The sequence below is a fragment of the Pinus tabuliformis genome, chromosome X (assembly GCF_031772625.1).
Source record: "Pinus tabuliformis cultivar Carrire ecotype Pingquan chromosome X, CPIR1, whole genome shotgun sequence".
Taxonomy (NCBI): domain Eukaryota; kingdom Viridiplantae; phylum Streptophyta; class Pinopsida; order Pinales; family Pinaceae; genus Pinus; species Pinus tabuliformis.
Window position 1 is genome coordinate 1,502,707,516 of NC_142308.1, and position 24,850 is coordinate 1,502,732,365.

General features: G+C 38.8%; 3 pseudogenes across 2 annotated transcripts; 1 reads left to right on the forward strand and 2 right to left on the reverse strand.

Moving 5' to 3' along the window:
• Positions 1-3,552: 3,552 nt before the first annotated feature.
• On the reverse strand, positions 3,553-7,373 carry LOC149145741 (uncharacterized; annotated as a pseudogene). The gene is made up of 7 exons (XR_016264388.1): positions 7,064-7,373; positions 6,861-6,961; positions 6,650-6,753; positions 4,496-4,807; positions 4,118-4,262; positions 3,892-4,026; positions 3,553-3,816 (listed from the first exon to the last, which is right to left on the reverse strand). The product of XR_016264388.1 is annotated as an uncharacterized LOC149145741 (transcript).
• A 2,411-nt stretch (positions 7,374-9,784) lies between these two features.
• LOC149145742 (pentatricopeptide repeat-containing protein At4g13650 pseudogene) lies at positions 9,785-13,245 on the forward strand (annotated as a pseudogene).
• Positions 13,246-15,117: 1,872 nt separating this feature from the next.
• On the reverse strand, positions 15,118-23,985 carry LOC149145743 (transcription factor MYB93-like; annotated as a pseudogene). The gene is made up of 4 exons (XR_016265155.1): positions 23,856-23,985; positions 16,218-16,352; positions 15,994-16,123; positions 15,118-15,889 (listed from the first exon to the last, which is right to left on the reverse strand). The product of XR_016265155.1 is annotated as a transcription factor MYB93-like (transcript).
• Positions 23,986-24,850: the final 865 nt, after the last annotated feature.

Here is a 24,850-nt window from a genome sequence, read left to right on the forward strand (position 1 = left end):
AGTGTATAGCTGTGCAACTTGCCATCAACATGGGCACGCAATGGAGCAAAAGGCACTGATGCTAAAATTTAGGTTTTTAGTTAACGTTCTTCATAATGGATTCAAGACAGTTTTCCTTTGATTCTTCAAGGAGGCTTTTGTCTGTATATCATGATGGATATGTTGCACACTTGTCAATATTTTGGCACTTCGGGATACGGAAGAAGTGAACAAGAGGTATGAAAAATTATTATGTAACACGTTTGTAGATCTTAGTTTGTCTGAGTCCCCCCATAGGTTGTTTCCTTCCTGTGCTACTTTCTCCTCATGAAATAATACTCATTGATGGTTAAAGTTGTTTTCACGTTGTGGGGCAACCTATCATATTCCTTCATCCAAGTTGCAACTATCTCGACAACTGGTGAAGGGGAGTCTTGCTCCCTGGAGGGATCATCCAAGAATGGGGACTTCGTTGCTCTGTTGAATGGGTTGTTTTGAATGTTGTTATGTTCATGTGATTGACCCTCCCCGCCTGAATGAGAGCCACATTCCCTATTATTGCTTTGCAAGTTAGGTTGTCTGATCTGCAATTTGAGGAGTTGCATAATTGTGTCTTGGGTGGTGGCAATCTTTACTAATGCATTCTCAAGCTTTATACTTTTGTGGTCATCCATCGGTTCTTCTAACTCCTCCGGCTCTTCCTGGCCTTTAGTGATGATCTCTTTATTTTTCCCTCGACTTCTGACCCTTCTTCCTTTTCAACTGATAACAATCCCTTTTTGCATCCCTTTAGCGTTCCTTGGCATCCCACAGCTAGCCAAGATTCTGGCTATGATACCACTATAAGATACCCAGATAAAAGAAAAGAAAAAAGAAAAAATACTTCCAATCCTTTTTTTTATTACCAAACTTTTTTTTTAATTAAATTTCAGCAAACCACAATATAAAGGATTAAACCTACGATACAATGAAGTGGCATACAATAAAGAACTAAGTAAACTTATAAAGAGTTAATATGATATGATATAATGGAATGGCATGAGCTTGATTGATTAAGACTACCCATTACGCCAACCATGATCGAAAAAGGTAATGGTAGTCGATTATACCATACATAAAAGGGATCGGTCGTGAATAACGCTGCAGCGGATTTGCTAAGGGAAGGCGATGTAGTTTGCAATAGACTGAATTGATTCTCAGCGATTTCTTGCCTATGACACTTCCCTGTTGTAATCAAGGGATGACCCTCCTACAAATGATGAAACCCTTCGTAAATCTCTTAATTGTGGAAACTCACCCAGAGAGATCACGTGGCCTCTTAACCTGGGAGATTCCAAGGCAGTCATCATGTGGTCCCTTTGTCTATGCAGAAGGTTTTCCTGCAATCGATCCTGCGCCTAAAACAATGGACCTAAAGTCTATGAATATGGCCTCACAACCCTCTAATACATGTGCACCCCTCACGTGATGCTCCACGGTCTTAGACTGGTCTCTGACGCTCAAATGCTTGCACCATCGTCCCACGGCCTTAGACTTCCACCTGCTGATTTTAGTCGCCTTCCAAATGTCTGCTTGTTCCTCAAGATCGTGTGATAGGCTTGATTGGTATCGCGGCTATATACAATGCCCTGCAATGATGGTAACCAATCACCATAGAGAGGTTAACTTCTTAGCTTGATGCCCACTTTATCTCCTGCAAAATTATGCACATAACAACCAAATTGACCCTCGGTGGTGAAATCGAATCCCCCTGATCTATTATGAGCCTGATCTCGGCCTTGGACGAACATAACCCATACAATAGCCGAAATCTTAGCCACTTTCTCAAACCAAATCGACCAACTACGGTGGTATCTGGTACCACCGAAGATGGGTTCCTGGCTAGGGTGAAACTGACTTCCACCGAAGCTAGCAAGAGGATCTCGCCTGAAATCCTTGTTGGTTGAAAACTCGCTCGAGCCTTCAATTGAGATGCAAAGAGAAAATATCAAAATCCATGTCATGTTCTCATTTCTCCTCCTCCTTTTAAAGCTTGATTGCTCGAGAGAAACCATGGGCAATTACCGTGGGTGGATAATGTCAATTGGTTGGGGATATTACACTATATAAAGGAACCATTTGTACAATAGAAAGAAATGCATAGGAATGATGATGAATTAATATAATTTCCTAGTCAAGGGTTTATGGAGCATATACTCCTAGTGCCCATTGTCTTTTATAGCATTGTGTTCATTTGCAACTAGCATCTACATCAAAGAGTGAAAACTGGGGACATATAGTTCCACTAGATAGAGGACGAGGCTATGTGTGCCATCTCTCTATTCGTTAACAACATTGTGAAGCCATGGGTGAGGCCTTCCCCATGGAATTGAGATTATCAAGATAAGATTAATTGTTTAGGATAGGCACCACGTGACTCCTTGCTCATGGTGCAATGAACACTTTCCTCATGCAAAATTTAGCAATGGTCTTGGGTGTTCCATGTGCACATAGATATTTTAAACTTGAACAACATTTTCAAGTATAAGTTCACATAAATAAATGAGTTTTCGTACCATGAGAAGCCTCCAATTGTCAAAGCGTGATTAAAAATAACAATTATTTTCTTACAAAATAAAAAGGTCATTTGCACTTTAATTAATCATAATGCTACTCAAAATTCCACAACCCAAATGAGACCATGCCCTAAGAGTAGAGTTGCTTTCTAGGTAATGGAGGTGTGATAGAAAGGACAACGAAAGGTAGAAATCTAATCCTAGCAATGCTTAGCACTGGGACATATTCAAAATAATTTTTCTTTCCAACTTTACCATGAAGATGATATTCAAGTTAAGGAATATCTAAAATGAGAACATATTTCTTAGCCAAATTCTATAAAATGAAGGGGGACAAGAAAAACGTTTTTTAGTTCTCGTAAAGTCTCTCATCAAGTGCCAAGTTGAAAGAACTATAATCATTCTCATGGAGTCTCTCATAAAGTGCAAAGTTGAAAAAACAATAATCATTCTTTCAACTTAACTTTGCATATTTTTTATAAGCAACGATTTTAAAATGGTGTTTATGATAGCCAGTTATCAATAGACATATAAGGAAGATATTTTGCATGGCACAGACCCTTTTAAATTCATCTTAGCTTCCCTTCTATTAAGCAAAATAAAAAGTGCAATTCTCTCATTGCTTAAAAGAGTAAACATTAAGATATATATATATACTACCAACTTCATGGTTCTCCATTATAAATAATTCTTCCAATATACCCTTTCATATCAATACATAATCCAATTATATTACAACCAAGGGTCCAATAAAAACTCATATTTCCTTTCTTTTCAATTGAAGAAATCACGTTTGAAACAAACTCTATACATAGTCTTGCGCAAGATTTGGGACCAAACCTCCCTACCTAACCATTAGGATTACATCCTTAGACTTAAAACCTCATATTTCTTATATATAAAAAAAAAAAAAAATTAGTAATACCCAAAACCCAAAAAGAAGATCTAATAAGAGAAAATATCTACTCTTTATAAACCCTAACAAGTTACTTCTACGAATTGTCATGTAGGAATTTTTTCTGGTTTAAACAACCAAAAAAAATGCAGGGCCACCCATGTCGCAAGAAATGCCACGAGAATATTTCAACCAATACTCTCCGTCACTTTTTATGAACAGCATATATGATCCATTGCCTGATGAACAGAAGGAACAGCATTAATGAGTCTGGTCTGCTTTCGGCATCTTTGAAAAATGCTATCGTACAATATATCGAATTGTACCCCTGCTCTTTCTCGGTTGATAACGAAGACAATGTGATCAGCTTCCACAATTGTATAATACCTGTCAATCTCACAAATTAGAAATCTTAATTAGGTCTTTCTCAAAGCGTGAGACAAGTTATTTTCTGGTTCTTACCAAACACCTGGTTGCAACGAGTGACCATCCATTAATTCTGGACTTAGCCAGCAGTGGGGATGGGGCTCAGGAAAGCAGGGATAAAGCATCGAGATTGTGTTTAATGCTCCATCATTGTCTTGCCAATCCCCGTCACTGTTAAGAAATTTAGGGTTAATAGTAGTAACAACATAACCAATTGCTCAAGCAAGCAGGAAAGAAATTTGTCTATTCAGTCATCGCTCACTTGTAACCTTTGTAAGGAAGTGACACATTGCTGGGTTAGCACCACTGGCTCATCTGCAGCGTCCTAATAAAGAGAAGAGGATGAATTCCAAACAGACTTGAAGGCACCGACTCCAAACAATTTTCGTGTCTTTCTCGTGGCATAGCTGTTTCAAAGCAAAAGTGGTTTGAAACATCAATGTTTAGTCAATCCTTGAATTCAGAATTTTTAACCACCACTAATGCATATTACATGCATTCTACATAAAACTATAATTGCTTCCAATGAAAGAGGAACACATGAATGTAACAAGTACTATGGGCTTTGAACATCTCTATCTTATTTTCAAGTATAGACTTGTCTCTATCAAATGAGGGCCAAAAATGCAGCAGTCCCCACCTGAAATAGTAGGTATTTGGAAAAGTCTGGAGTTTGGAATTGCGTTCAACTGAGACCTGTAGACTTAAATCTAGAAGAGTCCAATACTCTGAAGCAGAAGTTCCAACATTTCCTAGAAGACTCTGTATAAGCCCGGAAATCCCAACCTTTCGCCAAGTCAAGTTAAAATGATCAAACCCAAAGTTGTAGTAGCTTTTCAGCCAAGCAATGTCCAACCAATCATATATAATAACTCCCACACGACACAGCTGTAACAGAGCGATGGGTTTGATTGTCCTTCCATCTTCTTTGATTGTCCTTCCATCTTCTGGCCTACAATGCCCCAAAAGAGAAGGTGTTTAAGCACAGATATCAAAATAGGTGACATGCTAAGTCACCGAATTCGTCCTAAACCCCCTACGAATCCCGAATCTAGCGAATCCGACACAATTCGGTCCAGATTCGTGTCCAAATCATATGACACGTCGAATCCGAGGTCGTGTCACGATTTTCAAAAGCGTGTCGCGATTTTGGGACACGTGTCCCATTTCCAGGACTCGCTAAACTCAGTGCGGGAAAGAAAAGGGCGTGTTTGCTCATTAATATTTTCATTTGGCAAGTGATTTGTGCTGTTGCAGCAAAGAGTAGAGCATTTTGGCGGCTTCATGATCAAGTCTAAGCCCTAGTATTGATACGCTATTCATGGTAATGTTAAATTCTTAAAGTAAAAGTGGCATTCTCCTTAATCTTCATTTTCATCATTTTACTTAAATTTTTAACATTACCATGAAATGACTCAGGTTGTTTAAGAGTGGTTCTGGCCTCATTGGATTTCATATGGAGAAAGTAGAATTTTAGATTTCATTCAAAATCCAGCAGAATTATCAGTTTTTCAGGATTTTAGGATTGAGGGATTGCAATGTATGGAACTCGTATTTAATCAAGAGCACCAAACCAAGAGCTTCAGAATATGTCGCTCCCGCTCCCAAGTAACAGGATTTCATATGGAGAAAGTAGAATTTTAGATTTCATTCAAAATCCAGCAGAATTATCAGTTTTTCAGGATTTTAGGATTGAGGGATTGCAATGTATGGAACTCGTATTTAATCAAGAGCACCAAACCAAGAGCTTTAGAATATGTCGCTCCCGCTCCCAAGTAACACTGTCCCTGATGATATGGGTCTGGACACCACTGTTGAGTTGGCATTGGCCAACACGGATCTCAATGATCCAGTGCTAGAGCCTGTTAGATTTGATGATTTAGAGGGTTCAACCTCCATACCAACAGATGCAGAGGAGAGCAGTGGGGACCATGATGATGGGGACAGTGATGCTGATTTTGATGCTGATTGATGCCTTGAGGCTTGTATATCTGTAGTTGTTTTATATTTTCTATTTCTATTTGCCATTGACATTGCACCAACACAACCTATGTAACACATTTTGATTTGATCACTTAATGAGAAAACTACAATTGTCAGTGTGTTTATCTCACTATCTTGTAGTTGTAAGTTGTCTTTCAGTTATGAATTATGAGTCATGATTTAAATTTTTAATAGATTTATCATTTATGTGACCAGTACAACTGACATTTATTTGAATTTTGTATGTACTATGCATGCTAATAGTTATAGATGAAGATCTATGTTTGAAATCAATAAATTTGTATCATTAATTAAAATTTGTGCAAGAAATATGATAATATCTAATTTTTAATATATATATATATATATATTTTTAATAAAATAATATATAACATGTCCTAACGTGTCCTGTTCCGGGGGGTCAGCGTGTCCGAATCCGACACCACGAATCTCGAATCCTACGTGTCCCGAATCCCCGTGTCAGGTGACTTAGGTGACATGGAAACACTTATGTTAATAGAAACAAGATACAAGCCCAATAGACAATCAATATGCACCCAGCAGAAGAGTAATAAATGCTTCATAGAAGGCTGATATATACAGCATTTGTTACTCTACTCCTATCTGCTGCTCCAAATTCATCATTGTATATCCCAGCCTATACAGCATTTATTACTCTACCACTAGGTATATATTCATTGCCCAATACTAATACAACATAGTTTGGGAGTCTGAAATTCCAAAGCAAGAACAGGGGTACTCTGAAAAGAAATCATAAAACAAACAAGCAAACAATTTCTGAGAAACTCACTGCACTCCGTCCAGGTAGACACGAGTTGTTCCATTGAGAGCACCAGATAAAGAGGTAACACTCAGCACCCAACCTTCGGAACTGCTATCATGTCCCCGGAATGTCTGCATAAAGATAATTCTAGCACCGTAAAGGCAAAATTTGTCAACTTTCCAGCATTTCTACCAACGGAAAAGCAAATTTATGCTGAACTAATGAGTGAATGGATTACTTTTTCAGCAAGCATATTGTGCAGGACCCTGACAACTTGAACACCAGAAGAGTGCCCAACAAAGTGCACTGGATGTTTCTCATCCCATTCTAAATAATAGCCTGTAAAAATTCATATCAAAGCAATGAATGCTTCTAGTTTCAACCAAGATATTTTGTGGAAGACATCTCATAGTTAAAGGCTGAACTCTTATATTCATTTACCTTGCTCATAATTCTTGCCAAAGCGGGCATGCCCATATTGGGCACTGTGTTCTTCACCATAATCTACTGTTCCACCTTTTAAGTAGTAGAAAAGCTCTCTAGCCCTGCGAAAACACGAGCAAAGAAAGTTGCTAGTTCCAGTATTAAAGAAATGCATAGATTTTATCACACCATAGATCGTAATGGAGCTCAGATGTCACAGGCAAAATTGAAGATAGAATGAAAACAAAGTGTCAACCATTAAACCAGACCAGAAATTTAACACAAAACCCGAATTAGTCTGAATATCAACTTTACCGCGCACCCAAATACTGCCATACCTAATGTTGTCTTCAGCTAAACACAAATGAATTGATTTAAGGATAGACTTAGACTGAGAAAATGGATTGAGTTAAGAACGAGTTTAAAGCTGAGACCAAATGCAGCACAGACTTAAGACAGAACCAAATGGAATGTTACAGCAGGTTACATAATTTTCTTCTGGCATATCAGCTTTTATAGTGCCTTTAGGAAACCTTTTTTCGGGAATGCTGCTTATGGTAACTTGCAGCTGTCCTTCAGCTACGCAGTCACTCTATCAGGAGTATTTCTATAGCATCAAAATCTCCTCGTGCTTGCACATGGTCTCATCCACACCTACACGAGATTTAAAACAGGCTCTTCATGTTAACATAAGCCCAATTATCTCACTGCTTGCCACTACGCACACACCTGTGGGGGCCTTCAGGAAATTTAAAATGTATATAGCATATTTAGAAAGTAGCGAGAGAGCGAGACATCCTATACTTGTTCTAGGCAGGGTTAGAAGCAGAATTGATGAATAAAATTGTATTTGAGCTCACCATATTTTATGTACGGATGCCGGAAAACAGAACACAGAATTTAAACTGCAGAGCAGAAAACCAAACAAGTCAAATGAGAACAGAATTTTGTAAGATGTGCACGAAATCAAGGATCTAGTGATGAAGGAGTTGCAGCTTTAGGCAGCCCACCTTTCGTGATCTACAATATCTAGGAGGAACAAGAATGGAAATTCAAAAAGTAAATCATAATTGGCATTACAAAAGAAGAATACTGCATATATGAGCAGGTTGAGCGAGAGTGAAGGAATAACTAGTAAAACACAACAATGGGAACTTCAAACCAGAGTCTAAAGCATATCTTACACAGACTTCACTACAAAGTTACAAACAATGACTTGTCGCTCATACATGTAGGGCCTGCTCACTCTTCACGACATGCAAAGGCAGACTATCTGGCTTTTACCATTCACCACCCACCCCAGTTTCCGAGAGATTTTGTTGGATTTATTTGCAAAATGCAAGTTGCGAAGTGCCTTTGGTCAGAGGGAATAGTAAGCAGAATCCATATAGACAGACAGGATAAAATCATTCATAGGCGGTTGATTCAGATCTCCCAAGCCACAGTGAGGTGTGTAAAGGTGAATTGATAAACGTTTCTTATTCATCAACATCCCCAACCAGTGAAGACTTGATCAGCCAAATTAAGTCCTGATCAACCCAACAAATCACCGATCCTCTTATCTAACTAGAACAAATAATGTGAAAACATCAAAATAATGTAAATTACCATTTGCTTGCTCATCAGAAGGATTCATCCTGAAAGGTGAAGAACAAGGTTTTAAAATTATGTAGATGATCCTCTTATCTAAAGAAAATCGATCTCTTCTTTCGACAACTTCCTCAGATCCTTTTGGAAGGGGTAGTTCTGAGACTACTCCGGGTAACCTGGACCACTATGAGTAAACTGATACCGCTGGTGCAGACCTCCTAAAGCATGGTGAGCAGAGCATGTGGGCAGCTAATGAGCATGAAATTAAGTTTGAGACCCCAAGCTTAGCCAAATCAAAATCAATAAATAACTCAAATGCGTCACACTTAAAGCTAAAGCCCATGTGTTTTCGACACACCATAGACTGAACAGGATCCAGAAGGAATCACATCAAGTTCCTTACAAATGAGTTGAAAATGCATCAAACTCTACAAAAGCTTACAATAAAATGCACATTTCTTTAGGCATCTGAAATCAATTTAACCAGTGAGTTGATAAATGAACAAACTCAACCTTCCAAGTGAATCCGTGAGTTGATTGATAAGTGAACAAACTCAATTTTCCAAGCGAGTCCTTTTTTCCGGATAAGGGAAAGTTCCTTCCTAATTCATTTTTTTTTTTCTCAAAATTCCTGCAAGCCGGGTAGTCTTAAAATGAAACAAAACTTTTGAGAGCAAGTTCCATGATTAAAGCTCCCATTAATCAAGTGAAAGTATGAAGTCTGGTAAATTCCTTTTGAATATGGGGGAGAATCTATGTTTATCCACTTGTTCAGTTACATCAATTAAATTTACGAACTCCGAAACTGCATATTTGAACGCGAAACAAACATAGGAATAGTCTACCCAGGCGGAGGAATTGCCCGGTTTCCGTCGCCGCCCGGAAAAACCTCCGGCTCCGGCTGCCGGCAATTCCTCCACCCTCCGCGGCCTCCACCCAGCTCCGCCACCCTCCGCATTAATGTGGACGACTGATAAGTTCCTGACAGACATTCCGATTTCGATGCTTCTTGCAACCGGGAAGTTAATTCACCATGGAATTTGAATTCGGAAATAACCCGCCGGCTGCTCCCTCACCAATTCCTCCGCCTGGGTAGACTACTCCCTGCCATTCAACTTCACACAGAAGCCAATCCCATGAATCCAGTGAACGCTCCTGCCATGGTCGACCACGCAGACTCTTTTACAGGCTTGCATTCGGAAAAACGATTTGGCAGAGAACAAATTACTCCATGCACAAATCACTTGGAGAGGATTTACAGTTATCACACATTTACACAACACTCTCCTCAACGTTTATGTCAGATGTGGGAGCCTGGCGGACGCTCGCAGAGTTTTTGATCAAATACCCGAACGTGATGTATGTTCGTGGACTGTGATGATCGCGGGTTATGCCAGGCAGAGGGTAGCCCACGAGGCTTTAGGGTTGTTCTTCCTCATGCGGCGAGAAGGCGTCCAACCCAATAAGTTCACATTCGCCAGCGTACTCCCTGCTTGCGCCGACTCTGCAGACATCAGAGAAGGACTGGACATTCATGAAGAGATCAGAAGAAGCAGATTGCAGAGTGATGTATTTGTGGCGAATGCCCTGATAGATATGTATGCAAAATGTGGCAGCATAGAGGATGCATGCTATCTGTTTGACAAAATGTGTGAACGAGACGTCGTATCCTGGACAGCGTTGATTGCAGGGTATGCGCAGAATGGGCAGGCAGAGGAGGCCATGGAGCTTTTCAAGAAAATGTGGCTTGTGGGTATGAAGCCAAACTCCAAAACATATGCCAGTGTTCTGCCGGGATGTGCCGATCTGGAATAGGGTATGGAAATCCATGGGGAAATAATCAGAAGTGGTTTCCAGTCTCATGTCTTTGTTGAAAGTGCCCTTGTAGATATGTATGCAAGATGTGGGAGTGTAGAAGATGCACGCCATTTGTTTGCCAAAATGCGTAAACGGGATACCGTGTCGTGGGCAGTGATGATTGCAGGTGTTACGCGGAACGGCTGGGATGAGGAGACCCTGAAGCTTTTCCGAGAAATGCAATTGGCAAGTGTGAAGCCAAACTCGAAGACAATCCAATGTATTCTCCTGGCATGTGCCAATTTGGGAGCTCTGGAACAGGGTCTGGAGGTACATGAAGAAATAAATATAAGGGGATTTTAGTCTGAAGTATCTGTGGGCAATTCCCTACTAGACATGTATACAGAATGTTGGAAAATGGACAAGGCACGTGAAGTATTTGACCAAATGAATCTCCAAGACATCATATCCTGGATGGTGATGATTGTAGGGTATTCCCAGAATGGGAGTGCCGAGGAATCCCTGAAGCTTTTCCAGCAAATGCAATGGGCTGATGTGAAGGCGATAGCAAAAACATTTGCTGGTGTTCTCTCAGCATGTGCAAAGTTGGCAGCATTGGATCATGGTATGGAGATCCACAAGGAAATAATTAGTAGTGGATTGCAGTCTGATATCTTTGTGGAGAGTGCCCTGATAGACATGTATATAAGTTGCGGGAGTATAGAGGAGGGACGCAGATTATTTGATAAAATGCCATTACGAGATGAGGTATCTTGGACAGTAATGATTGCAGGTTATGCACAGAATGGTTCGGGAGAAAAATCCCTGAAGCTTTTCAAAGATATGCAACTGGCGGGTGTGAAGCCGACTACAAAAATCTTTGCCAGTGTTCTTTCTGCATGTGGCAACTAGGCAGCTTTGGAGCAAGGTGTAGAAATCCATGAACAAATAATTAGAAATGGCTTTCAGCTGGATGTCATTGTGGTCACTGCCCTATTAGACATGTATGCAAAATGTGGTAGCTTAGACAATGCACGCCACCTGTTTGACATGATGCGACATCGAGATGTTGTCTGTTGGACGGCCATGATTGCAGGATATGCCATGCATGGCTATGTAAGTGAGGCCATCACACTCTTTGAAAAAATGAAAGCCTGTGATGTAAAACCAAACCATATCACAATGGTTTGTGTTTTGTCTGCCTGCTGTCATGCAGGCCTAGTCTATGAGGGCCTTCAATACTTCAATTGCATGAGGGACTATTATCACATCATACCTGCGATGGAGCACTACTGCATGGTTGACCTGATTAGCCGTGCTGGGCAGCTAGATGAAGCAGAAGGCTTTATCAATAAAATGCCAATCAAACCCGATGCATCTGTTTGGATGTGTTTGCTTGGAGCCTGCAGAATACATAACAATATAGAGTTAGGAGAATCCGTGGCAAAACACCTTTTTGAGTTGGATGTGAGAGATGCTGCACCTTATGTGCTTCTCTCAAACATATATGCTATGGCTGGTAGATGGCGTGACATTGAAAAGGTTAGAAAAATAATGAAAGTCAGAGGAGTTAAAAAAACTCCTGGATGCAGTTGGATTGAGGTCAACAAACAGGTGCATGCCTTCCTTCTGGGTGAGAGGTGACATACATGACCAAAGAGGTTATAGAGATTGTTTTCAGAGATGAAGTGAACAGGGTATGTTCTGATCTAGTTTTCAAGGCTGTATGCAAAAATGAGGAGCAGACTTTAATTTATATAGCAAACGACTTCCATACTTCCCTCAATCAAAAGCCCAAGTGGTCTGCAAAACTAGAGATATGAATTCCCTCTACCCACCTTGCATTGTTCAAAACATAAAGATAAGCTTCATTCTTAAGACAAGGAGCAAGCATTTTCACTCAACATGTTTTAATCAAACCAATGAAATTGTTATCATAACTGTCAAATAATTCAACTCCAGTCAACAGCCTTCTCATTCACTCTGCAAGACGTCGAGTCATGGATACCTTGTTAAATTGCTACCAGGCTCAGATACCATTCTTTTATTTAATTCGCCTCACACTTATCACTGAGATGACATGCCCTAACTGTATCATGCAACTTCTGAGGTGGCTGACTTATGAGGGACAAAATGTCTATTCCTTGTCGTGGCAAAGGAATAAATATAGATCCAAAAATATCTAATCACATGGTGCTTGCTACGGGTGTGCTTTGAATCTCCTCTAGGGTAACTACAACAAGAAATTCATCAATCCTGCAATCAACATATGTTAACCCTTGGAGAAGTTTCCTGGCACTCGTTTTCTCCCCTTAGCCTTTAAAAGATTGTTCATGGTAATCATGGAAGTGGCAAAGTTACATGAATACATTCACTGGCCCAGCATGCAAGCTGGGGAGTTTCAGATCCAGCGCAATGATACATTTAGCATTATGAGCTAAACCAAATACATTGTTGATTATACTAGAATAAATTGTTTATTCTGAACAGTTTGGAGAGCCCTCGAAAGTTAGTGTCTTTGATGAGATTAGAATGACAAGAAAAGGAGTGACCTTGATATTACATCTTGGCAATAGTCCTGTTTTGCTAACATGCTGTTTGGTGGACTTGGAAGTCTCCCTATTTGGATGATTTGGATGAGTGTTGGTGGACTTAGAAGTCTCCCTATTTGGATGATTTGGATGAGTGAGGATGATTTGGATGAGTGAGGAATGAAATGTAACTTTCAAAGAAATTGCCATTTCAGCAATAACCAGATTCAATGATTGGTTGCATTGTTGAATATAATTGGCAAATCTTGAAATATCATCAATGATGTTTATCGTCTTGCTAATATTGTTGTCCATGTTTGACTCCCAAGTTCTCCAAGTCATGGTTGTGAGTGTTTGTATTTTTTCATGTTCTCTATTTTCCACATTTTACATATTTCATACATAAAATAATAACTTAATAAATCCAACAATATAAGCAAAAATAACCCTCATATTATAGATTTTAGAATTTTAAGTATAATTTTATCAGATCTATTCTGATGAATTGTCCAGTGGAATAGCCATGGCTATCTATAGATCAATGGGCTTGAAACCACCAATGGTAAAACCAATTATAAAATATTTTTAACTTTTTTACGTATACTTTTAAAGATACTAGTAAAAATGATTTTTCACTTTTCTATATGTGCCTTCTTTTGTTATACCATTTTCACTTTTTACATTTTCACATGCACCCTTTTTTTATTATAATTTAAAAGTTTTATATATTTCTTACAACTATCATTTTCACATGCACCCTTTTTTTATTATACTTTAAAAGTTTTATATATTTCTTACAACTATCATATATCTTATTTAACATCAATGAGAATATGTTCACCATCTATGACAAACCAAATACACTTTTCCCAAATACACTAAAACCAAATACACTTTCCCCAACATCAGTGTTCCAGATAAACATTTCTTGAATATCTAGATCTGGCAGATGCAGATACATTTACCCAACTCAAGCATTGATCTTGCAAATGCAAATACATTTACCCAACTCAATTATTCAAGGGGAATAGCTCTTGAATATGCAGATATTACACTGCAAACTTAAATGGAAAATTAACCGAACGAATCCTGCAAACTTAAACTGAAGACCAACCGAACAAATCCTCAAAATATTAAATAAGAACAGAACCTCATTATGCAGATCTTCTAAATTCAAAATGAAATTGAAGACTAGCTTAACAAATCCAGACTTATTTTGAGATCACATACAAAGCTTTTACAATAGTATGGTTTTGATTATCCAAGAAAATCTAATTAACATAACATATGGAATTGCAAACTCTAAGTGAAAGTATATTACTTTAAATTAATAGTTAACCCAAAACATCAAACAAAATAACAGACTATTTTGTTAAAGTTAAAACATTGGAAGAGCCACAAGATAATTCGTTGATTTGTTATTCTATAGAATCAGGTCTCTTAACCCTCTCAGCAAACACATTGACTCAATTTTTGACCTACAAACACTCAATCCCATGGCATAAAATATTTGGGTAGTTTCATTCTTCTGATAAATTGTCACTGGCAATCATAAACAGATTGTAAAACCTTAATAAGGAAGTGATTGTATGGACATACTATCCAAGGTCATTAGAATATCACATAGTAAAATGAAGTTGAACACTCCATATCTTGCCAAAATAAACAGAGAATGTGGCTAAAACCCTTGACCAAAATGAACAGAGAACGTGGCTAAAAACCTACTCATTACATTCAAGGTTTTGAAAGTGGAACATTCTGAAAATTATACAGAAGCAAAGCAAAGCCAAGCCAAGCCACTGCCAAATAACCAATTGAATTCTTCAACTTTCAAAAAATTATAAAAAGTGATGTTAGATGTATAGGGCACCATTGAAGTAATTGTAAAATGAAATGGTTAAATTTCAAGACAACATATATAATACACAGATTAACAAGAGACCTAAAAGGATAACGAGGGGAAATAACAGGTTTTTCTCTAGACAAGACTTCATATTTGTCCTTGAGTTTCAAATAATGAAATCCAATGCTTCATAAAAGGTTTTAAAGCAACACACATTGGATTCCAAAACTAATATATCACATAATACATCCCACCATGCTAACAAAAAACCCAAAGCCTGAGGTGATAATAACAGGGAAAATAACAGGGTTTCTCTGGACAATAATTCATTAATCAGTAAATTTCAGGCTATTTCATATAATTACAAAACCAAATTAATCAGTAAATTTCAAACAATCCAATTTAATTACAAAACCATTTATATGGTTTCTATGAAATCCAACAATTCAAAGAGAGTTGAGATTTCACAGACATTCAGGTCTAAACCGACATAGAATATAAAATATTCCAGCATGGCACATAGCTTGTTGCAGAAGGCCCAAATAGCTCGTCTTACTAGCTCGGTCCTCATTCTCCAGTGGACTATAACTACCCAGTGAACCTCCCAAGGCTGACAAATTGCACTGGTCTAACTTGGTTCCCGACCTCAAATCCTGGAACTTGTCCCATTCCTGTGTCATTTTCATACAATCAAAACCCAGAACAGAGCTCAACCCGGTAATCTTTGATTCCTCTCTATCGGATTCGAACCCTGGACTGGCTCTCTGCAATCGGTTGAATAAATCTGAGCTCGCATTAACGTTTCTCAACTGGGCAGACTAGAGGCCCCTGGCCCTGAGCTTGGACTCGCGCGCCAGCCTCGATTCGGCTTCCAGGCGCACGCTATCCCACTGCGTCATATGGGTCAGATTCGAGGACCCATTGGACGACTGAACACCAGGTGCCATAATCGATTCGGACTTGGGCTTGTGCATCATGGGGTCGATTCCCATCTGCAGCAAGCGCTTCTTCAGGTGGGTATTCCAATAGTTCTTGATTTCGTTGTCGGTTCGCTTGGGAAGGTGAGTAGCAATGGCGAACCACCTGTCACATCATAATCAAGATCAGCTCTCAGTGCACAGGTGACAGAATCAAGATACAAAATAACTAATTCATTCAACGTTGTTTTGTTTGTTAGGCCAACTAACCTGTTTCCCAGTAGCGCATGAAGTTGAATAATAGTCTGCTCTTCCTGCACAGTGAACTTCCCCCGCTTGATATCTGACCTTAGATAGTTAGCCCAACGTAATTTGCAGCTCTTCCCGCATCTCAGCAACCCTGCATAAAACTCACCCCATGAAAACTACCCAAAAAAACAAAAATACAGAGAATTTATTGCAAGTTCCAGCACTAAATATAAATTCCTAATCACCAGCTTTCTGCCGCAGAGCCCTCCAGCTGCCATGGTCGTGCTCCTGTATGTAAGTAACGAGTTTATGATCTTCGGGCGTCCAGGGGAGCCCAACCTTGAGAATACGTTGAATTGCGGGAATCCACCGCCCAGAAAATTAACTACGGGAATCCACCGCACAGAAAATGGAGTTGTCTATAATGCGACTTTTTGAGATTCCGGTGACGGAATCCGGCGGAAGAAATTGAGATGAAATCATGATTTGTTGCAGTTAAAATGGTTTTTTAACTGCATATTCGGATTCAGCACCCTGAAAAACCCCTGGGACGCTTTCATTGTGCAGAAATTAGCTATCAAACTTGGATTCCAATAAATTACCGCCCGATTTTCACCGGAAAAAATCGACGGAAAAGCTTTCAAAAAGTCGCGTTAAACACTACTCCACAGAAAATTAGCTACAGGAATACACCGCCCAGAGAATTAACCGTACATCATAACATAAAGCGCTTTTTCATTTTTCCAAATTTGCTTGAAATTCTGCCTAAATTTGTTGTAATGACAAGTTTAATCTGTAAACACGGTATAATAAAATTATTTCACTAAATTCTAACACTAAACTCTTAAACAAAATAATTGACAACTCCTAATATAAATAAATAATTAAACAACTCTTAATATAATTTTTTTGTTGGTGTTTTTTATAAATAAATAAAATATAACTCTACTTTAAAAAAAAAACCTTAGTCTTTTGTGAAAGTTATGGAAATTCAAGTCATATTTTAAAAAAATCCGGTAGGGATTTTTGTAAATCCAAATAAAAGCTATCTAAATTCATAATTTTAAGTACTTTAGATGTTTTTGAGGGTGTTGAATCTATTTCCACCATTAAAAACACGATTCAAACACTACCTCTACAAGATTGGTGAGCATCTTACCTCATTGGTTGTAATGAAGCTTCATAACTTTATTTCTTTGGTAGTGTTTAGTTCAAATTGATATGGAGAAACTTAGTTTCAACTCAATGAGATGTCATTTCCAAGAAACTTGTTTTGCACAAACAATTGTTTCCTACAAAGTTCTACAAAGTTCATGGGAATCGTACATGATTGATATAGAGTTGAATTGCAGTGAATGCATGGGAATGTGGAACAAAATTTTTAATGTTATTTCTCAAATGGTGTCCCGTTTTAAATATGACTTCTTTCTTTTTGCAAAGCAAAATAGAGATGATAATCTATAATTGGCGATTTAGTGTTAAGTTAATTTTTAAATTAAATCGTAAAGACAAATTAATTAATATTTATGAATAATTTGTAATAACAATTATGTTACTATCAATTTAACAACTAAATTATGATTAGCACACTTATATAAATTAGATCACTAGTAACTATAGATGAATATCAAAACACTTAGTTTTTAATCATAATACTTTGTTCCTAAAAAAATTCTTATTGTGAAAACAAAAAACAAAAACATTAAAAAAATTATTAAAATAAATAAAAATATATCATTAGCCATTTTCAAATATTTTCTAAATATTATACTTTTGTCTATGATTTGTGATTTAGTATTAAAATGGATGAGTTTGACAGTCACTTTGATAAAACCAGGAATAAAGTTGCGCTAGATTAAATCACTTTAACAAAATCTTATATGTTTGATTTAAGGAAAGAAGAGAAGACAACAGTAACAAACCAAATGAAACATATGATAAATTGAAGGTTAATCTCCCAATAAATGTCGAGCAATCTCCAACAACTTGAAGCATAATATGGAAGATTTGTATATTTGTCTATTTGATTTTTGTTTTTAAACTGGTTTTTTACTTTTTGACTACACATATGGATTCAATGCCCTCAAAAAACTCTAGGACACTTCGATTATGAAGAGTTCACTCGTCAAACTTGTGATTTCAATGAATCCCTGCAAGATTCTAAACAAATTAGATCGGAAAACAAATTGTATGATCCAAAATCTTTTGTTTATAGATATGTTAAAGAATTACATGCATAAATTGTAGCTTAACAGAGAAAACTTAATGTGCACATGAGACAAGAGGAGAAATGCATAAAGCATGAAATAAAACAACAAAACATGATAACGGAGTTCCTCCCTCTTGGACTACGTCTTCGGGCCCTGCTCGATCAATGGGGAGGCCTTCATTCTTTAAGTGGCATGAAAAAGAAGAGTACAAGCATCAGTTACAAAAAGGAGTCTTATACCTCCATACTTAAAAATGGCCGAAAAATTCAAAACTCTGATGGAGAAACGGACAGCGCCATTACGTTCGTAGCGTCGAGAAGTGCTGAAACTGTATAAAATATGTCAAATTCTAACAAAGTGAAATTTCACCCCTCCTGCAAAATTCTGCCTCAAACCGCGGGCAATGCCTCCTCTACCTGAGCGCACTAAAAATTGTGTTTTAAATAAAAAAATGCTGGCAGATTTTCCTAAGTTTACGTTGTGGTGTGTTGGTTAAATATCTAGTTAATAGGGAGGAGGTTGGGAGGTCAAACCCCACCTCCTCATTTTTTATACATTACAACAACAACAAAAACTTAATTTAAAATATTCAGTTGGGTCGGGCCCGCCTTGGGTGGCCTGCCCACCATACCCACCTCCGCCTTTGCAAATTTTCAATGGCGCCCTCCTCCATTTATGATTAATGTTTTTGTTGGTTTGGGTTGGATCTGCGCCCCAAGGGCCAGCCCACCCATGTCCATTTTTTTTTGTGGCTTCGTGGGAGCAGCAGAGGGGCCGGGGTCATGGCTTCTCCCTCCCACATTTATGTTGGGTTTCGTGGCCGGGGGAGGGGCCAGGGGTCATGGCTCGCCCCTCCTTTGTTTGTTGTTTATTTTGGGGTGGCGGGGTTGGTGGCCCGCCACCCTTTTTTTAATAATTTTTTGTTATAAAAAAACAACCCACGCATCTTTGAAAATCTAGTTTTGGACTAAAGGAGTCCTTTTAACGAGGCAACAATTTTTCCCGGAATTTTGCCAAAGTTGGCCAGATTCCGTTCGCCGGAAAAAGTCCAAATTGCACCTTCATTAATCCCGCATAGTCATCAAAAGTCAACCCAAATTTGGCTGACTCTATATTCTTCATCTGGACTCGGATTGGAGTGTCGTTCACACCATTGGAATTAGGGCGATGAGCACTTTGATCTGATAAGTTCATCGCCTTTCCACCACATTGAATTTTGAGCTTTTTCCCATGCCACTGTGTCTGAAGATCCACCTAGATCAATCCTCCCCATTGAGGAGATTTTGGACCGCCAAAAGCTTTATCAGTCATTTGGCAAGTGAGGAAATTATTCCCTCACTCTTTCCTTCTCCAGCGATTTTGCCTTGCTAGGGTGCATCCCTTTGAAACCAACTCGAAGGTATTCCACATCTCCCCGTCGTGAAGTCTTGGTTCTTCTGTCAAGGATGATGTCTTCAAGTAACTCATCGAGATACTCTGGTGCAAAATCATCAACTGTAGGAATTGTGCCCACCTCCTCGGTGTCCATAATCAATGGTGGCTCATACAGCTTTAAGTTCTCCACATTCACTACGAAGTACATCTTCATATATTTCGGCAAATCGAGATGAAAGGCATTGTTTCCAATCTTCTCCAAAATGGTGAATGGGCCATACCGGATTGGTCACAACTTCTTCCCTTCTCCCTTCATCATGTCCTTGCTGATATGGAACCACACTTTGTCGCCCACTTGAAATTGATGGTCGACTCAGTGTTTGTCATGTCAAGCCTTGTAACGGGCTTGACTTTTCTCCAACTGCTCCTATACTGCTTGGTGAATCAACTGGATCCGCTGAATGAACTGTTGCACTTTGTCCCTGTCATCACGTCCACTGGAGTCATCTTCCCTTCCAAAAACCATATCAAAAGGGTCTTTTGGCAGGTAGCCAAAACATGTCTCAAATGGTGAATGATGCATAGATGAGTGCACTGCTCAGTTGTAGGAATGTTGCACATATGTAAGATGCTCATCCATCAACTTAGGATGTTTTCCACAATAGCCTCGCAACAAGTGTACCACGGTGCAATTGACAACCTCTATCTGTCCGTCAGTCTGAGGATGGAATGTCGTGCTTCTTTTCAACTTGGTGTCCATCATCTTCCACAAGTTGGTCCAAAACTCTCCCAGAAAGCGAGAGTCCTGATCTAACATAATCGATGTGGGCAACCCAAAATGGACCCAAACATGCTGAAAGAAAAGATGAGCAGTCTGCTTTGCAGTGATCTGTTTTTTACAAGGCATTAAAATACACATCTTACTAAAACGGTCAACGATAACATACAAATAGTCGTGACTTTTTCTAGACAAAGGCAAACCTCCTACAAAATCCATCGACACACTTTCCCATGGACGACTCGAAATAGGGAGTGGTGTGTAGAGCCCGAGTTTTCTATTAGAAGGCTTTGAAACAGAACACATCACACAACCCTTTACATAGCGAGTCACAATGTTCTTCATATGAGGCCAAAAACAAAATCTTTGTACATGACACAATGTTTTTTGAATACCAAAATGACCAGATGCAAGGGAGGTGTGGGCCTCCCGGATTACATGTACCGTTTCTCCGGTGGGTATGCATAACTTGCCAAGGTGATACAACAATTTCCCCTGCAAGTGATAGTTGTCCACCTGTGAACCATGGGTTAGTTTTGCATAAGTCTCCTTAAAGCCATCATCGTTAGCATATTGTTCAACATAACTTTCAAAAGATAACAAAGCATTATGAAAAATAACAGAAGCAGAAATAGGACGGTGAGATAGCATATCGAGCACTTTGTTGCTAGTGCCCTTCTTATACTTTATTACCAAATGAAATTGTTGCAGAAAACCCATCCACCTGAAGTGACGAGATTGTTGCAACTTGGTTTGTGACTAAAGATACTGCAAGCGCTGATGATCCGTGTGGATGATGGTCTCCTTGCCGATCAGGTAATGTTTCCACTTTTTCACACTCTGGACCAAGGCATATAATTCCTTGTCATAAGTGGGATAGTTTATCACAGCCTGAGAGAACTTCTCTGAATGGTAACATATCGGCTTCTTTTGCTGCATCAGTACAGCTCCCATGGCATATCCGCTGGCGTCTGTCTCGATCTCGAATGGTTGTTGGAGATCTGGTAAGGCCAAGACTGGTGCGGTGTTGATCTTTTCTTTCAATGTTTCGAAGGACTTCTGTTGCTTTCCTCCCCATTGAAAGACTTGTTTTACACTTGTCAATGCGTGTAAAAGTGCTGCAATAATAGATAAATTGGCAATAAATATCCTCCAATACTGTACTGCACCGAAAACGTTGCGAACCTCGGTTACACTAATAGGTTTAGGCCAATTTACAATTGCTTCAACTTTAGAAGGATCAATTTTTAATTGACCATGACCAACAATATGACCTAAGTAAACCAAAGAGGTTTTCCCAAACTCACACTTAGACAATTTTACATAGAGTTTTTCGTTTTTCAATACATCAAACACTTTCTTCACATGACATACATGTTCATTCTAACTTTTACCAAAGACAAGGATATCATATAGATATACAAGAACAAATTCATCAATGAAAGGCCTAAATAGATCATTCATGACCCTCATGAAAGTGGCTGGAGCATTGCAAAGTCCGAATGGCATCACCATCCATTCGAACAACTCCTGTTTGGTCTTGAAGGCGGTTTTCCACGCATCTTGTTCTGCGATTCGGACTTGGTGATAACCACTACGCAAGTCCAATTTGGTGAAATAGAAAGAATTCTTTAACTGATCTAATAAGTCATCAATGCAGGGAAGAGGGTAACGATTTTTCACCGTGATTTTGTTTAGTGTTTGATAATCCACGCACATCCTCCATCTGCCATCTTTCTTCGGCACTAAGACAATCGATGAGCCGCATGGAGAAGTGCTTGGTCTGATGACCCCTTGGTTCAATAATTCCTACACCTGCTTTTTGATCTCCTCTATCTCAATGGTCGACATCCTGTACATGCCAATATTCGTTAAAGGAGTGTCATGCTGCAAATGGATCTCATGTTGGATTTCCCTCTTTGGAGGTAATCCCTTTGGTTCCTGAAACATCTCATCATATTTATAAATTAATTCACATAATTCCTTTTGATGCACATGATCACAACCCTGGAAAGCATCGAACAATTTTGCATCTTTTCCCCTTACAATCATAAGCATGCAACCCTTACTAGAATTCACCAACCTCTTCATTTGTCTTGCACTTACAAGGTTGGCGTTGATTTTAGTTTCATGATCCCTTACAATATATTCTACCCTATCTTTTGTGATTTGGTATTTGTTTTCATGACGAAATAAGATTGCCTTTCTATCATATAGTTATGGACTCCCTAACACCATGCCACAGATATCCAATGGTATCACATCAAGTTTACCTCATCCACTAACTTAAAAGCGATCACAAATTTAACCTTACATTGCTTAGTTACATTCAGTTTTGCTTTATCATGTATCCATCCAAGTGGGTAAGGTTTTGGATGTGGTGTAGTTTACAAGCCTAGCTTCTTTACCAAGGACTCTGAAATTAAGTTTGCTTGGGATCCGGTATCAAATAGAGTTTCCACTTTTGTATGATTTATGATCACTCTAATATGAAATAGCTCAATTCTCTTTCGTTCATTAGGAAGAGACTCATCTATTGAACTAGTACCTTCATGTGATTCAAAATTAACATGAGGTGTAAGAGTACCTTTTGTTCCTGCTGCTGTGATCAATGCTTCATCTCTAGAATTGGATCCAAGGTCTTGCTGCACAGTTGCCACTGTCTTTTGCTTGCCTTTTCCTCCATACTTCTTTGGTATCTTTTTCGGGTACTGTTTCCAACAATGATTGTCGTCATGACCTTCCTTTTTGCAGTGATTGCAATAAGGTCTTTCTCCTTCATATTTCTTGGTTGATGTCGTCATCTTCTCCTTTCCTTTTCCTTTCACTTTGGGTTTTCCATTTGGAGGTTTAAAAGGTGGTTTCTTGAAATGATCATCTCTTTCATTTTTCCCCTATTCTCAAGATGAATTGCCTTCACACTGGCGGAGTCAATAGTAGTTGGTTCAAACAATAATAATGAATGTCTAAGGTAACTATGTAATGATCCAATATACTTAGTTACTACTTCAGGTGAGTCAAGTGCAATGCCCAAATTAAGTGTCTGTTTTCTAAATTCCTCTGTAAAGCTTTGAACATCCTAACCTCTGCCTTGCCTTAAGTATTGCCAATCCATTAAGGCTTTTTGTTTATAACCCAAGGGATATAATTGTTCCTTTAATGCAGAAATGAAACTAGGCCATGAGGAAAGAATATTACCCACACTCTTACTACTTCACAATTTTCTCTCCCACCAAACGAGAGCGGTGCTACTCAGCCGAAGAGAGGCCAGTTGAATCTTTGCCTCGTCCTCATCGATCTGCTGAATCCTGCAGTAGATTTCAATTTGTCTAATCCAGTTATTAAGCTTTTCTGCATTACTTTCACCATTAAACATGGGAAGATCAAATTTGACATCTAATTTAAAGAAAGTTTCTTAGATGCATCCCTTGAATTTCTACAATTATGGTGATGAGAGGAAGAAGAACTTTCACTCGTGGAAGGAGGAGGGGGTTCTTCTCCACCATTTCCATGCACCAAACCTTGTTCTTCTGGATTTCTCTCTTCTACTTTCTTCAACCTTGAAAGTAACTGACAAACATTCTCTGCCATCGTATAGAAGGTTTTGCGGAACTTACGCTCATTTTCATGACGAGCTTCTTCATCTACCATGTTTCTCCTTCGATGTGCATGCCCCGCTTCGGGATCGAAATACTTTAGCTTCCCTTCGCCTCTTCGGAGCCTGTTTCTTGTTAGCATCCAAACATGCAATTCACATCTAAAAAAAGACCTACTTTGATACCACTTGATCCAAAATCTTTTGCTTATAGATGTGTTAAAGAATTACATGCATAAATTGTAGCTTAACAAAGAAAACTTAATGTGCACATGAGACAAGAGGAGAAACTCATAAAGCATGAAAAAAGATAACAATACTTGATAACGGAGTTCGTCCCTCTTAGACTACATCTTCGGGCCCTGCTTGATCAATGGGGAGGCTTTCATTCATTAAGTGGCATGAAAAAGAAGAGTACAAACATCAGTTACAGAAAGGAGTCTTATACCTCCATAATGAAAAATGGCCAAAAAATGAAAAACTATGATGGAGAAATGGGTAACGCCATTGCGTTCGTGGTGTTGAGAAGTGCTAAAACCATATAAAATTTGTCAACTTCTGACAAAGTGAAATTTCGCCCCTCTTGCAAAATTCTACCTCGAACCGTGTGCACTGCCTCCTTTGCCTGAGCGCACTGAAAACTGCGTTTTAAATAATAAAAAGTTGGTATATTTTCCCAAGTTTCTGTTGTGGTGTGTTGGTTAAAGATCCTGTTAATAGGGAGGAGGTCAAGAGGTTGAACCCTGCCTCCTCCCTTTTTATACGTTACAACAAAAAAAATTAATTTAAAATTTTTGGTCGGGTCGGGCCCGCCCACTGTACCCACCTCCACCTTTGCAAATTTTCAATGGCGCCCTCCTCCATTTATGGTCAATGTTTTTTTTGGTTTGGGTTGGGTCTGCACCCCAAGGGTCGGCCCAC